Source organism: Berghia stephanieae, chromosome 3 (assembly GCF_034508935.2).
Source record: "Berghia stephanieae isolate SIO BIC M18660-M18661 chromosome 3, UCSD_Bste_1.3, whole genome shotgun sequence".
NCBI lineage: Eukaryota > Metazoa > Mollusca > Gastropoda > Nudibranchia > Aeolidiidae > Berghia > Berghia stephanieae.
In genome coordinates, this window is record NC_088362.1 from 16,278,673 (window position 1) to 16,295,855 (window position 17,183).

The window sequence follows — 17,183 nt, forward strand, 5'->3', positions numbered from 1 at the left end:
CACACCTCCCCCTCCCTTTCCATTTTTTCGCACTCTTGGATTCAGATGATGACGATTGAACGAGTTTCATATGGTCTCTTAAGCGGAGATCACTGTATCAGAGTATGAACTGTAAGTCACACAGCGAAATTGGGAAGTCCTTCCAAAGTCGAAAGTTGAGGCGCCGTCTGAAACAGACATGGAGGCGCTCAATACTCTTCAACAATCGTAATGTCACTTCCGTCGTAATGACGCATGGTAACTTAGTAACTGGCTTAAAACTATCGAAACAATGGCGGACGCCCTTATGAAATATTTCTCCGACGAGCTTAAAAGCGTATCCAGAGGAAAAAAAAACATAAATCTGATCATGTTTTGACTCTTACACATTCTGATCACAAGACATATGAAAAATTCTAGCCAGCATAAAGAATAAAAAGTACATATTTTCTTTGTTTAGAACCACGATGGCCGCCGTTGCTGGGCGACGTGATATCAGACTATTGAATCCAATTGTCTGACGAACGGAAGATGGCAGACCCCACGACTTGGAAGGCAACCAAGAAGATGGCCAAGGAAAGAAGCAAATGACGGACGCTCGTAGAGGCCCTATGTTCCACAAGGAGCGAAGAGGATTAAGTCAAGCAAGTCAAATTGAAACTCTTAAACAAAGAATCTTAATTCATGCGTTTTACAGATGGACCTAAAGACTATATTTATGACAATTGTCCCAATCTGCTATTATGTCGGGTTGATCAATGTCCGACTACAGACTTCAGCTCGACATCTTTGAACCTCTTAACGACCTATTTTTAATTCACTCGACCCTAACACCGACTATATCCGTAGTTTACCCGGGTTACTTTACTTTTACTCCATGCTTATTTATTACATTTTCTGAGAAAAATTTAGGCGTAGTATCAAAGCTCATGTTTTTAATATTTACATGTTAATGGTAGTTGAATAAAACTAGAACTCTATCTGTGTACATGCTTATTTCTTATACATTTTTTTTCCAATTTTGAAAAGTAGCAAAATTCTCTAGGATTGAATGAGTTGAACCAGTCAAATATGCCGTAGACTAGAAATATACGTATTTAAAAATCTGACCAAAAAAACTCGGCCCCCATTGATTTAAATGACCCTCATCTTGGCAAAAAAGAACCTCTCAAACCTGGGAACTTGCGAAGTCTTCGAGGAAATCCAAGGTTTGATTGTTTTTGCCAAGATGAGGGAGCTTTCTGGCCCAAGTTTAGAAACGTGTTTTTCCAGATTTTGGCAGTTAAAGGAGTAAATTATGAGATTTTCCATTTGAATAGATCTGCTCATTTCGAAGAATGACTGAAATCTTCCAAACTACTTAAGTCTCCAATGTTGCATTACTAAACTTTTCACATTAGATTTAATTTTTAAAATCTAACTCACTCCGAGATCGTATCGTTTTGAAGGATTGGGTCACATTTTCACTTGGGATGAATAGGTGGGATATTTCATAGCGTGATTGGAGAGGACTGGAGATGGCTTTTATTGAATGTAATAGAAATAGTGTAATAGAATCCATGCGTTTAAAAAAAAAAAAAGAAAGATGGACCCTTAATTATAGTGCCGCGCTGAGGACCGGTCCAAGGACCGGTCCCACGGTCTTTTAGCTGTGAACCGGAGACCGGTCCCATAGTGGAAGACTGGCGGCGGTCCTCACTTCTTATCACCTTTCAACGGTCTCGCGCCATACTAGGCTACTTCCCCAGCGATTCGTTGCTTCGGTTGCCTATCTTCCACCAATCACCACCCATCCCACTTAATTAATCGCACCCACCCCCCTTTGCCATACACTAAACGACACAGACGACCATACAGGCAGACGACCACCAACCTCCACTCCACAAACCGCCCTTTCGTGTGTGAGATGGGGGGAACAGGAGGCGCACGCCTTGGACGATTCCATTATACGGGGTAAATTTCAAAATTTACTACACCATAATGATCGCAATGACAATGATCTATGGTGAAGTAATTGACCCCTCTTCTCTAATGGGTTATTGTTTGAAATGTATGTGACTACTAAAGATGTGCGTGTTTGTGTGTGTGTGTGTGTGTGTGTGTGTCGAACCTAGCAAGTAGCAAATCCGATTTTTTGTTTTCTTTTGTCCATCTCTTGTCACCACTCCTTTCTATCGCAGTGTTGTCATTTAAGGGGCGGTTTGGGTCTTTTTTGAAAAAAATTTAATTAACAATTTTGGGCGGTTTTAATCATTCTGTATCGTCATTATATGTTAAAAAACAACATTTATGGTGAAAATTTTTAATTATATGTGTTGATATCCATTTTGAGACCTATTTTGGGGGTCTGACATAAAAAAATATAACAATCTTGTGGCAAACGTTCCAAAGAAACTAATGAAGGAATGACCTCCATATTCTTCCCTCTTGTCAACATTGTCCTATAGTGTGTCACCATAGAGAGATTTTACAACTTTAGCTTATGGAATTTTTATTAAAACATTACAAAGTTGAGAATCAAAATGTTGTGACAAAATTGATGTTCAAAATTCAGAATTAGGATTATAATTCAAAATTCACATAATTTATCCAAACAATCTCTCTATGGTGACATAATACACTATCTTTGTGATAACTGTGGAGATTTTCAGACAATTTCATTGAATAGATTCAGAGAAACGTTTGACACAGTGTCCCATACCCTTAGAAAAATGACATATTGAGAAAATAGCAAAATAGCGTCCCGTTTTTCACACTTTTCTTACTACCTGTACCATTTTCGACTGTGTTTGTCGTGCCTTTATATACTACTTTAAGAATTTGGACTTAAATTATATTATTTCTAAGACAATGAAATGTCATTTTCCACCAAAATTTCAAAATCAATTTTTCGAAGGATTTTCCAAATATTTAGACCCAAACCGCCCCTTAAAATAATACAATAATATTAAAATTTCGTTTGGTGTTTTTACTAATCAAATAATATGAGTTTCATTAGTTTCTTCCTTCCAAAAAACCCAGTTATAACGTCTGAATTTTAAAAAAGTCCAATAGAATATTTGGGGACCCCGATAGCTCAGTTGATAGAGCACTCTCTTTATACGCAAAGGGCCAGAGATCGATCCCGGGTGCAGTCGAGTTTTTTCTGAATCCCTGTCTACTCAGCAATGAATGGGTAGCTGAGTTTGTTAGATCTGGCGAAAAGTCACCATCGACCCCTCTTATTACCTCATCCACCCCCTCTTATTATAACTTCACGTCTCTCTCTTACTCTTCAATGCTCGCTGCCCTCTAATGTGTGTTGTGGGGGGGGGGCGGGGGGGGGAGGGGGGGGTAGGAGTTGCGTGTGTGTATCAACGCCACGAACAACTCGATCAACGCCTTGGGCGATGCCATTATCTCCGTTAATGGGGATAAATTTCAAATTTTATTAAATTATCGAAGTAACAATGAAGTACGGTGAGCAAATAAAGAAGGCATCACCCCTCTTCTCTAATTAGGTTACAATTTGAAATGAGTGTGACTACTCCGTGTGTTTTACTCCTGTAGACCACGGTTTTCATCGTGTAGCGGTCTTTAACGGTTCAAGAATGAACGATCCCACGGTCTCAAAGGTCAAACCGGTTCGAATTTCCAACAGTCTCTCAGGAATGTTCAATGTCGAAAAGGACCGGTCCTAGGACCGGTCCTTGCGGTCTTCATTTGCCAAGGACCGTAGGACCGTGGTCCTTAAGCTTGCCAAGGACCGCCCCGCACTACATTATGACCTACGTGTCAATCTGCTGTAATGTGGAGTTGAAACATTTTCCGAAAATTCTCTCCAAGGAGTAAGTTATGAGGTTTTATTTTAATAAAACTGCTCATTTAGAAGAATAAATGCGTTTTCCCGAACTATTTAAGTATCAAAAATTGCATTTCTAACTTAACACATAAGATTTCAATTCTAGAATCTATATCACCCCGAGGTCATGCCGTTCTGAGAAATTGAGAGACATTTTCCCCCGGGATGAATAATTGGGATATTTCATAGCGTGGCTGGATAGATCTGTTATCGAAGCATGATAAAATGGGGGCCAAACCTCTTGAACTTTTAATATTTTTCCTTGTGAAAGATCATTTATGCCTAGTTTGCTCACTTGGGAAAAATGAGTAATTTCTGTTGAGATCAGATGTTTGATAGAATGCTTATATCTCCTCTCAAAATTTCTAATCAACGACATCTTTTGATGACCTCAATAACTGGACCAAAACAACAAACAAAACAAAACAGATGAAGAAAGAGAACTCACCACCCCCCACCCCCCCCCCACCCCCACAACCCCCACCAACACTAAAAGAACTCAGAAATTTTTTGGGCAGAGACAAAACTTATAATACACAAACAGGGAACACACAAAAATAAAATACGAAAAAGAAAGATTTCCCATTCCTCTTTTTTTTCTTTCCATATTTTTGCTTTGTCCCCCCCCCCCCCCCCCCCCACCTTTTCCCAAAGTAACAGAGAGAATGAGTTAGTTTTTTAAAAACTCCTTAACAATTACGTGAGGCATTTATAGCGTGTTTAAACATTTTACTGCTCGTCTTGAAGACTTGATTATATCCAGTTACAAAAGCAAATTGATTGATGACTCCCAACAAGCATAAGTGCCTTGGGATAATGCGTAACGTGTGTGAACTGGAAGATGGCGGCGGAGGAAGTTGGGGGGGGGGGGTGGGCGTTGAGATTTGGCTTAGATTTATAGAATGAATGAATGAATGAAATTGACGTTTTTCAGCGTTTGTTAATGTTTTTAGACCACCATTCGCTCAGCAATGATTGGGTAGCTGGTTCTGTTAGATCTGGCGGAAAGTACTTTGCGATAGAGTAGCGTCCTATTAAAAGGATGACAAGCGATTGCTATTGTCCATTTCACGCTACATAAACTGGGATAAACTCCGGCTCCTTTGGCCTAATGGCTCTTAAGGACTACTTAGGACTACTGGAATTATTAGTTCTCTTTAAATTCTCTCATTAGACTATCTTTAAACTTTTATAGTTACGTATACGTTTTGAGCGGTACGATTGGTCGGGTGGTTAGAACAGAGGTGAGAAATTCCTTTAACCAGTTATCAGCCGCCGTACTCTGGGAAGGCACGCATTTAAAATTTAGCCAGAAAACTCGTCCTTCAATTATCGATCAATTTAAGTGACCTTCATCTTGGCAAACACTCTTAAACCGGCGAGGTCCCAGGTTTGAAAGTGTTTGCCAAGATGAAGGTCATTTAAATCGATCGATATTTGAAGGACGACTTTTCTGGCTTAATTTTAAATACATGTCATTCAAGAATATGGCAGTTAACTGGTCAAAGGAATATCTCTACTCTGTTCTAACCACCCGACCAATCGTACCGTACAAAACTTATACGTAACTATAAAAGTTTATAGATAATCTGACTGAAAACATTTACCGAGAACTAATAATTCCAGTAGGCTAGTCTTTAGTCGTCCTCAAGAGCCATTAGGCCAAAGAAGCCGGAGTTTATCCCGGTTTATATAGCGTGAAATGGACAATATCAATCGCCTGTTATCCTTTTACCGTGTTATCGATTGCAGATCTGCCTGCTTTAAATTAAAGAAAGATTCGTAGTTTTTAACGGTGATAACAAATTAGACGTTATAACTTGTTTTTAAAAAAGTTACCAATTTGTGTTTAACTCTCTCTTTACCGGCCAATTTCAGAGTTTTCCCCAATAGGGAATGAGATTAGCGGAAGAGTAGCGTCCCTTGATTGGACGTCACCCATAGTCTGTGAAGTCACCGGCGGAAAAGTTATTAGAGAGAGAACGTCATGCTGGTTGTGCGCATGCGTCTCTCGTCCTCGCGGAACATGACGTTCTCTCTCTAATAACTTTTCCGCCGGTGACGTCACAGACTATGGGCGACGTCCAATCAAGGGACGCTACTCTTCCGCTAATCTCATTCGCTATACTTCACACCCACAAAACACAAAAATAGATTTTTCTTACTCAAACAGAAAATCAACAAGTACATTCTATACATGATATTGTGTTAAGTAGATTGAGCTCTACAACACAGTTTTTATGGCTATAATATATTATTTTCTTCAAATTTTATGACGTACATAAACAATCAGATGAGAAATTTGTTGGTTGCATCTTAACACATGTGACGATTTCCTTGTAGGTAGTAAGGAGAGGGTTAAATACATTAGATTTATGCTTTTAAATCCTATACACTAGCGCTGGCAACAAAACTTTGTTTTCAAGAAGCCAATGAAATTAAAGATCTTTATATATATATATATATATATATATATATATATATATATATATATATATATATATATATATATATATATATATATATATATATTATTATTTTTTTTGTCAATTAGAACCCGAAATTCGTAGGTCTACGAGATTTTCATAGTGGTGGGCAGGTCTGCAATTGGTTTAGCAGCGGAGTTTGCGGTCATTTAGGTCAGATTATGGAACGGACAATGACGGCTATGGCAACGCAGGTCAAGTGAGAATGGCTTTAGAAACAAAGATAGGTTTCGAGTCAGACATTTTCGGTGTTAAATATTTTGTTGCTTTTTTGTTTTGTTTGTTTGTTCGTTTTAAAGCTGTTAGGGTTTTTTTTCCATTCAAGTGCCGTACAAAACAAACTATCTGGATCTGCGCAACTTTAAGACTTTATTATTCTTTTCTTTTCTTTTTTTTTTTAGTGTTTTCATAAATGAATTTCTAAACCATTTTGCTTATAATTCTCTATTTTTATTACAGTCATGTAGGCAATTTTAAATTTGGTAACAAGGTAAACATAACCCGAATAACATTAAGCGTTCTATTGCCAAGTTTGTATGGGGAATAGTTATTCTGAGGCTTGCATTTAACACTATCTATCTATTTTTACAAACAAGCGCTAAGTCGTTTTTTTTTTTAATGGAATCGGACACCCAGTGGTACATCTGCGAAACTACTCTGAGGAGAGAGAGAGAGAGAGAGAGAGAGAGAGAGAGAGAGAGAGAGAGAGAGAGAGAGAGAGAGAGAGAGAAATAGACAGAGAGAGATAGAGCGAGCGAGAGAGAGAAAAAGATAAAGAGAGTGCGTGTATGTGTATATGTGTGTGTGAGAGAGAGAGGGAGGGGTGAAAGCGTATGTGTATGTGTTTGTGAGAGAGACAGAGAGGGAGAGAGAGAGAGAGATAGAGAGAGGGAGTGAGATAGAGAGAGAAAGAGTAAGAGCGAGAGAGAGAAAGAGCGAGAGAGAGAGAGAGAGAGAGCGAGAGAGAGAAAAAGATAAAGAGAGTGCGTGTATGTGTATATGTGTGTGTGTGTGTGTGTGAGAGAGAGAGAGAGAGAGAGAGAGAGGGAGGGAGGGGGACAAGAGTATGTGTATGTGTTTGTGAGAGAGACAGAGAGAGAGAGAGAGAAAGAGAGAGAGAGTATGTGTATGTGTGTGTGTGTATGAGAGAGAGAGAGAGAGATTGATAGATAGCAGAGAGAGAGAGAGAGAGAGAGAGAGAGTATGTGTGTGTATGTATGTATATATGTATGTGTGTGTGTGTGAAGAAAGAGAGATGGATATATATATATATATATATATATATATATATATATATATATATATATATATATATATATATATTATATATATATCCTCCCCTTAAAGTTATTAGATTTACCTTTTGAATTCCGCATGATTTATTGATTTGCTTATGATAACAACTGCCACCGCACCCATGTATCGTTTATTTAAAGTTTACACATACATGCAACGGTCGACTCATGCAGTTTAAGGAAGTGCTTTGAAATTATTTTAAAATAAAAACATTTTTTGGCGAATCCATCCCTCTTTATCAGCAATGCAGCCGATAACCATAGGGACGGGAGAAAATAAATAAATCACCATCTTATTTTCCTGTTAAATTTTGTTGTTTATGGATAGTATTGTTGACGAAAAAATGGGAAAATCTCCAACACACCCCACATGTAAAGAGACATCTACATCTCACTAGCATTGAACTGTGATTCGGTTCTGAATTAAAGGAAGTCGTCACGCTAGATAAAAGAACATTCTTCAGAACCTTGATGATAATAATGACGACGACGACCACCGTGATGCTGTTGATGATAAGGATGATCGTTTTTTATGTTGTTGCTGCAGTTACTGTAGTTGTTGTTGTTGTTGATGATGATGGTGACGATGATGATGATGATGATGATGATGATGATGATGATGATGATGATGACGATGATGATGATGATGATGTGGCTATGTGGTCTTGTGGTATGACATTCACTTTCGGATCGGAAGGTCCTGGGTTCGAGTCTCGCTCCGTGCATAGTTTAGTTCTTGGAAAAAGGCTCTTTGCTCCCATTCTCTCATCGTACTCAGGTGTAAAATGAGTAGCTGGTCGTTAACAGCGATATCTCTGTCCGAAAAAAAACGTAATATCGCCTAACAGGCGTCATGTCACGTCCTACGTGTTAAGTGTTGCTGTTGGCTGGGGCCCCTTGTAAAGCGCTTTGAGCACATTTAGTGGATATGCGCTTTATAAAAAGCTCAATTTTAAAGCTCATGATAATGATGATGATGGTGGTGATGATGATGGTGATGATGATGATGATGATGATGATGATGATGATGATGATGATGATGATGATGATGGTGGTGGTGGTGGTGGTGGTGGTGGTGATTTCTAGTTGGGAAATTGAAAAAAAAAACCCTCAACAATAATTGATTGAAAAAAAATATAGTAATCTTGAAACAACCTGCCAGATTTAATCCACTATTAGTATGCCACTGCACCTACACGTTGATGTAAATCCTTTGACGTTTGGGGTGACGACCAATTCACGATAAGGATAAGGGATAAAAAAATCGATCAATTGGAGTGGGAGTTACAAAATAATACAAAACACCTTTAACCCCTATACAGCGGGGATTATATCTTTCGAATTACATAAATCAACCAATGAATGGTATTGAGTAATAAATGCGTTTGCTACATGCTTCAGTCGTTTGATCAGGGACTGGGTTAAAATTTCGAAGGATCGCACTCATGTGGTCGTGTGGTATGACACTCGCTTTCGGATCGGAAGGCCCTGGGTTCGAGTCCTTGGAAAAGGCTCTTTATTCACATTCTCTCACCGTACTCAGGTGTAACATGACTACCTGGCCGTTAACAGATTCGTCTCTGTAGGATAAATTGTAATATCGCCTAACAGGCGCCATGTCTCGTTCTATATGTTACGTGGTTAGGGACCATTTGTAAAACGCTTTGAGCACGTTTTGTGGTTATTGCGCTCTATATATATAGTGTTTTTTATGAGACATGTATCTCATTGATGTGGCTTACTATTTATTTTTATCTGTTGTATGATTTGTGAGTTTTAGTCACTCGTACAGATAATCAAATCCTTTGAAAAAGTGTTTCTATAGACTTAACGATGATGACGTCACTTTGATCTCTATTATTTCTGGACAGCTTGTTATTGATTAGTTCTCACTAATTTATAACAAGTCACACTATAAACGTTAAAGGCGTCAAACAGTTTTGTGTGTTGGTAGGTTTAATTTGGCTGGTGGATGTTTTGCGTATTTTACTTAAACGCATTGCATATTAAGTTGCAACACAACTATATTATCGGAGTGAAACATCAAGTTATAATAGTATCGGGTTAGGCTAAACCCGTTCCCCGCCTGTGAATTCTTAATCCAGCAGAGTAAGTCAGATCAATAGATTTAATACCTTGTGGTATTTTTTGTGAGAAGTCAACAGTAATTTAATCCAAATTATTTCATGACTTGAACTGAAAAAAATTAATTTCATGTTTACATGTTAAACATAAATAACTGTTTATAATTAGCTGTTACGCAACTAACCAGATGTGACCCAGGGTCCCAAAACGGTGTTCGAGATTAGTGGTAGTCTTTCAGAGCCATTTTTGGTCCATGGTGCCGGAGTTTATCCAGGTAGTTTGCTTAAGCGTGAACATACAATAGCAATTGCTTGCCACCCTTTGGATAGGATGAGAGTATATCGCAAAGCACTTTCCGTCAGATCTAACAGACCCAGCTACCCAATCATTGCTGGGTAGACATGTGATGGTAGTGGTGGTAGTGGTTGGGGGGGGGGGAGGGGGTCAGGAAAAAAGATTTCGACTTCATAGCTTCATAGATTTATAGCTCAGAAGGAAAGCGTACTTTAAGAGGTATAAAACGCTACAAATATCAAACAACAAGATATGAAGTGAGTAGAAAAGTGCCAGAAGACAATAGAGAATAAAAATTTTTTTCGCGGCGGTGGTGGGGTTTGAACCTGCGACCTTATTGGTACGACAACTCCGCCTGGCAGGTGAGAGCGTGGCTCTACCGTGTGAGCTATCCACGAACACTAAAATATTCGTTTCAAACCCAAAGTCATTTCTAGATCCCTCTCTCACCACTTCTTGAGATCGCCGATTCGTTCACCACCATCGCGAAGTAATTTTGACCAGCAGTTAAGCTTAATAGCCAATATTCTCATCACAAACATATAACATAGAAACGATTGAGACATTGAGTATGCTCCGGTGTATGGGGTGAATTTTTAATTCAGAAAAGTGAGTGGAGCAGGCACTTATGTTGGTAACAACAAGATATGAAGTGAGTAGAAAAGTGCCAGAAGACAATAGAGAATAAAAATTTTTTTCGCGGCGGTGGTGGGGTTTGAACCTGCGACCTTATTGGTACGACAACTCCGCCTGGCAGGTGAGAGCGTGGCTCTACCGTGTGAGCTATCCACGAACACTAAAATATTCGTTTCAAACCCAAAGTCATTTCTAGATCCCTCTCTCACCCACTTCTGGAGATCGCCGATTCGTTCACCACCATCGCGAAGTAATTTTGACCAGCAGTTAAGCTTAATAGCCAATATTCTCATCACAAACATATAACATAGAAACGATTGAGACATTGAGTATGCTCCGGTGTATGGGGTGAATTTTTAATTCAGAAAAGTGAGTGGAGCAGGCACTTATGCTGGTAACAACAAGATATGAAGTGAGTAGAAAAGTGCCAGAAGACAATAGAGAATAAAAATTTTTTTCGCGGCGGTGGTGGGGTTTGAACCTGCGACCTTATTGGTACGACAACTCCGCCTGGCAGGTGAGAGCGTGGCTCTACCGTGTGAGCTATCCACGAACACTAAAATATTCGTTTCAAACCCAAAGTCATTTCTAGATCCCTCTCTCACCCACTTCTTGAGATCGCCGATTCGTTCACCACCATCGCGAAGTAATTTTGACCAGCAGTTAAGCTTAATAGCCAATATTCTCATCACAAACATATAACATAGAAACGATTGAGACATTGAGTATGCTCCGGTGTATGGGGTGAATTTTTAATTCAGAAAAGTGAGTGGAGCAGGCACTTATGTTGGTAACAACAAGATATGAAGTGAGTAGAAAAGTGCCAGAAGACAATAGAGAATAAAAATTTTTTTCGCGGCGGTGGTGGGGTTTGAACCTGCGACCTTATTGGTACGACAACTCCGCCTGGCAGGTGAGAGCGTGGCTCTACCGTGTGAGCTATCCACGAACACTAAAATATTCGTTTCAAACCCAAAGTCATTTCTAGATCCCTCTCTCACCCACTTCTGGAGATCGCCGATTCGTTCACCACCATCGCGAAGTAATTTTGACCAGCAGTTAAGCTTAATAGCCAATATTCTCATCACAAACATATAACATAGAAACGATTGAGACATTGAGTATGCTCCGGTGTATGGGGTGAATTTTTAATTCAGAAAAGTGAGTGGAGCAGGCACTTATGCTGGTAACAACAAGATATGAAGTGAGTAGAAAAGTGCCAGAAGACAATAGAGAATAAAAATTTTTTTCGCGGCGGTGGTGGGGTTTGAACCTGCGACCTTATTGGTACGACAACTCCGCCTGGCAGGTGAGAGCGTGGCTCTACCGTGTGAGCTATCCACGAACACTAAAATATTCGTTTCAAACCCAAAGTCATTTCTAGATCCCTCTCTCACCCACTTCTTGAGATCGCCGATTCGTTCACCACCATCGCGAAGTAATTTTGACCAGCAGTTAAGCTTAATAGCCAATATTCTCATCACAAACATATAACATAGAAACGATTGAGACATTGAGTATGCTCCGGTGTATGGGGTGAATTTTTAATTCAGAAAAGTGAGTGGAGCAGGCACTTATGTTGGTAACAACAAGATATGAAGTGAGTAGAAAAGTGCCAGAAGACAATAGAGAATAAAATTTTTTTCGCGGCGGTGGTGGGGTTTGAACCTGCGACCTTATTGGTACGACAACTCCGCCTGGCAGGTGAGAGCGTGGCTCTACCGTGTGAGCTATCCACGAACACTAAAATATTCGTTTCAAACCCAAAGTCATTTCTAGATCCCTCTCTCACCCACTTCTTGAGATCGCCGATTCGTTCACCACCATCGCGAAGTAATTTTGACCAGCAGTTAAGCTTAATAGCCAATATTCTCATCACAAACATATAACATAGAAACGATTGAGACATTGAGTATGCTCCGGTGTATGGGGTGAATTTTTAATTCAGAAAAGTGAGTGGAGCAGGCACTTATGTTGGTAACAACAAGATATGAAGTGAGTAGAAAAGTGCCAGAAGACAATAGAGAATAAAAATTTTTTTCGCGGCGGTGGTGGGGTTTGAACCTGCGACCTTATTGGTACGACAACTCCGCCTGGCAGGTGAGAGCGTGGCTCTACCGTGTGAGCTATCCACGAACACTAAAATATTCGTTTCAAACACAAATATCAAACAAAACATATCACACACGTTTGAACCAAGGAGAAAGGAGGACAAAATTATTGCCTTTCAAACATGAAAGACTTTAGTATAGATAGAATGCGCTTGACCAAGGAGTTCACAACATTGCCATCCGGAAGTATAACGGACCAACACACAAACTCTGTGTAACCATGAACATTTATAGTCTGGTTAATACAGTTTAGTGAGAACAATTCACAAACGCGGATGGCAAAAACAATAACAAAGGCCTGAGTGACGTCATCTTCGAACTATCTATAGATGGGGTGCGCTTGGCTAAGAAGCTCACACCATCTATACTAAAGTCATTCTGAAGTAAAACGGACCAACACACACAACTATGTCTAATCTTGAATGTCTATAGTAGGGTTAATACAGTTTAGTGAGAATTGCTCTTAAACGCGGATGGCAAAAAGCAATAACAAAGACCTGGGTGACGGCAACTTCATAATATTATCTATATTCTTTGCATTGTTAAACCGCACGATTGATAGAATTAGCTGGATAGTGAGGTTGGGGTAGTAGTCGATATAAGGCCAGGAGCACAAATTAGCGTGTATGTTAATCGAACTCAATTATGGGCTTGATTTAACATTGTTGTAATGGACAATAATTTGTGTGGGTTTCAGAATATTTTCATTTCAACAATGAGTTCAAAACACTATAGGTTGTAAGACCTGCAAATAAGTACATGTTGGTATATGGCACTGAAAGTATTAAGCAATTTTGCTGGATACGAAATCAAGGCCAAGAATTATAATTAGAAAAAGACAAAAAAATATTATTAATTAATGCAATTAATGATTTTAAAAGTATGTAGAAGAAGACAAGAGAAAACAATCATTAAATTCTAAAAGGATAAATGTTTTTCCACCCAAACTGATAAGAGCTTAATAACATTTGTAAGATATAGAACTTATATCAAAACAAAATGGAATGATCGATTAAATTTCATTTTTAGGACACCAACCTTATTATAATTTCACTCTTAATACAAGACTTACCTATCTTAAAATCCTTGTGAATTGACAAACGAATAAAATGTGTAGGCAATAACAATTATTAAACTATAAATATATGATCTCAGAATCGATATGCTAAATGCAACAAATTGTTATCAATGAATAATATCGATCCAAATATCAAAATGGTGAGATAATAAAATCATTCACTATTCAGAGTAGTTTTTTCCCCCCGTTGTTCCAGGAGTAATAAAAATCACATCCAACAACTGTTATAACCTTTGACGAATGTGTGAAAAGAAAAAAAGAAAATATTTATCCTTAAATCCGAGCAAATTTCCAATATTCATTCCTTGTTTATTTGATTTAAGAAGATCACTTGGAGAAACCAGTAAGAATCCTCAAAATCACTGTAACCTAAGAACTTGATCCCAAATAGGCATATCGTCCAATACGCTTCCTGTGCCTCAGGTTTTCTTAACAAAGTGAGCAGTCTAAAGCTTATCATACGACTCTCCCAAATTTCCTACCTCTCTCACTTTCTCTTTCCCCCTTATCTTTCCGTATTACTTCTTTGCAAGCCGCAGTGCGCCAAAACCATCGTATTTTGCATAGGTAGATAATCGCATTATTGACGCCATAACGAACATCGCACCTACTATCCCTACCTGAGCCACCACCACCGACTGCCACCACCACCACCACCGACTGCCGCCACCACAACCACCACCACCATTAGCAACCGAAACAACGACAACAGCATCCATAACTATCCCACCACCACCACCATAACCACCACCACCATTATTTTATCTGGCAGCATCAACACAAACAGCCAGAACGCATGTTTTGGCAAAAGATAGTTTTTAAATGGAAAAGAAAATAAAGCCATATGTAGCAAAAGGGGTAGGGGGGTGTAGGAAAAAATAGAAGAGAGGGGAGGGGCATTTGGTTATGAATGATTATGTAGCATTAGCAAAGATCTTTACCTGCCCAAACTATAATAATATATGTGTATAATAATCCCTATAACATGTCACCCAACACCCCAAAACAGTATTACGTCGCGCTAAACCAAGACACCGAAAAGGGCTTTTAAAAATAAAATATAAACTTTTAGTTTTTGTCAAGTTGAAAAATAACATCCATCCTCCTCAATAAAACCTAAAAACTTAACACGAGTCTCATATTTTTAGCTTTAAATTCAATTTTTATATCTAAATCAATCGGATGTTTATACCGTTTTGAGGCAGAGGGTCTCACACATGCTAAACAAATGGAATATTTACCTCACCAATGACGATGTGACAGAGTTAATTAACCAGCGTCATAAACTTGTGTAAACAGTGATCTCGTTGCAAAGGGCTGAATAATAAATGCCGATGGTAGATGAAACAGGCGGCTGTAATGTGAAAATAAATAGCAGATTATAGCTGTCAGATAGAAAATAAAGCAGTAGCAGTAGAATAACTAACACGACATCAATCAGACTCACACCTGCATTAACTTGTGCCTCGGTGGCTTAGCGGTTATACGGTGTTTTGTCTTGTCACAAGAGTCAAGCAGTGTTGACCGTGATCAGTGGTCGGATGGGTGACAGTGATCGTGGCTAATTAATTTTGATATCCGCGTTGTGTCTTAGTGTAAGGCAATTTACACACATATTACCACACTTGACTCAGGTGTGAATGAGAAAAAGCAAATAATAAATAGCAGATTATAGCTGTCAGATAGAAAATAAAGCAGTAGCAGTAGAATAACTAACACGACATCAATCAGACTCACACTTGCATTAACTTGTGCCTTGGTGGCTTAGCGGTTATACGGTGTTTCGTCTTGTCACAAGAGTCAAGCAGTGTTGACCGTGATCAGTGGCCGGATGGGTGACAGTGATCGTGGCTAATTAATTTTGGTCTCGGCGTTGTGTCCCAGTGTAAGGCAATTTACACATATATTACCACACTCAACTCAGTTGTGAATGAGTACATGGCTAAGGAGGTTACGGATTTCGTAATAAAGTTAGAACAAAAAATATCAAATTAAGAAATTAAGGAGCAGGCACCGATGCAAGATAAAGATATGAACAAGTGTGTATGAAAGGTGCCAGACAAAGCATGAAAAAAACTGGTCGGTTCTCTTTCATTTTCAAAGCTGGATTACTGTAATGCTCTGTTATTTGGTGTCTCGGAAAAGACGGTAACGCGGCTGCAGACGGTCCAAAATAATGCTGCCAGATTGGTCTTTCGAGGACGGAGGTTTGATCTCTGCCACACCTCTCCTTCGAAGATTACACTGACTGCCTGTTGAGAAAAGGGTCAAATTCAAAGCATGTGTCCTAGTTTATCGTTGTCTGGAAACACTGGCCTTCCCTACCTCACAAATCTCCTTAAGTAGAAATATTCGACAACCCGACCTTTGCGTTCCTCCAATAACACCACCCGTTTGACTATCCCACGCATTCGTACAAGGCGGAAACAAGGTCCTTTTCTCATTTTGGTCCGTCTGTACGGAACACCATATTTCACAGAGCATCCGAGAATCCAAATCATTGTCTGTTTTTAAGAAATCCTTGAAAACATTTTTTTTATTTTAATGTCATATAGTTTTGTGTTGATGTAAATTAAAGCGCCAAGAGACTCATTGTTGAGGATGCCATGCGCTCTATAAGAGTCTATTATTATTATTATTATTATTATTATTATTATTATTATTATTATTATTATTATTATTATTATTATTATTATTATTATTATTATTATTATTATACAAGAAAAAAAAACATCCCAAAAAATCAATCGACCTCAACTGGAGATCGAACCTCAGACCTTATTATCAAGCTAGACTGATTTTTTGGGATGGTTTTTTTTTTCTTGAATTTTTCTTTTTTGCTTTGTCTGACACCTTTCATACACACTTGTTCAGATAATTATTCAGTACAAAAAAGGACGCCAGATAGGCGACTTGTACTGTATGATATGAAAATATGGTTTCATATGGGCTTTCATATGGAATCGTTGTTTCATACTACAATGCTGAATTTAAAAAAAATATAAGGCGACCAATCTTCTACTGAGTTCATTTTGTTTTCATATGACATCATATTTGGCTCAACTGGATTTACACATGCACTCTAGAAATCCAAAGATGAAATGTTTAATTCCGTCAAATTTTGAGAAAGTTATGGCAGTTCGAAATGGCTGCCCCATGGATATCTGTCAGCAATAATGAGCTGTCATTGAATTTTATGTTCTGGAGTAACATTTTCAAACGCCTTGAGAAAGTTTTTAAAACTCAGACATTAGATAGAAGCTGTGTTTTATGTGATTTGAACGTTTATCTCACCAATAGGGCTCAAAAGTCGTGACGTCACTTCCCTCATAATGACACATGGTAATTGGTTCTAAACTATCGGAACAATGGCGGACG

At 38.7% G+C, this 17,183-nt stretch overlaps 1 protein-coding gene across 1 annotated transcript in view; it reads right to left on the minus strand.

Moving 5' to 3' along the window:
* The window catches only part of LOC144967227 (uncharacterized), a 106,247-nt gene extending 92,008 nt beyond the window's left edge, over positions 1-14,239 (minus strand). Inside the window, exon 1 of the mRNA XM_078904176.1 lies at positions 13,800-14,239. The gene's annotated coding sequence lies outside the window, so the exon portion shown is untranslated. The remainder of the gene's footprint in view (positions 1-13,799) is intronic.
* Between the last annotated feature and the right edge of the window lie 2,944 nt (positions 14,240-17,183).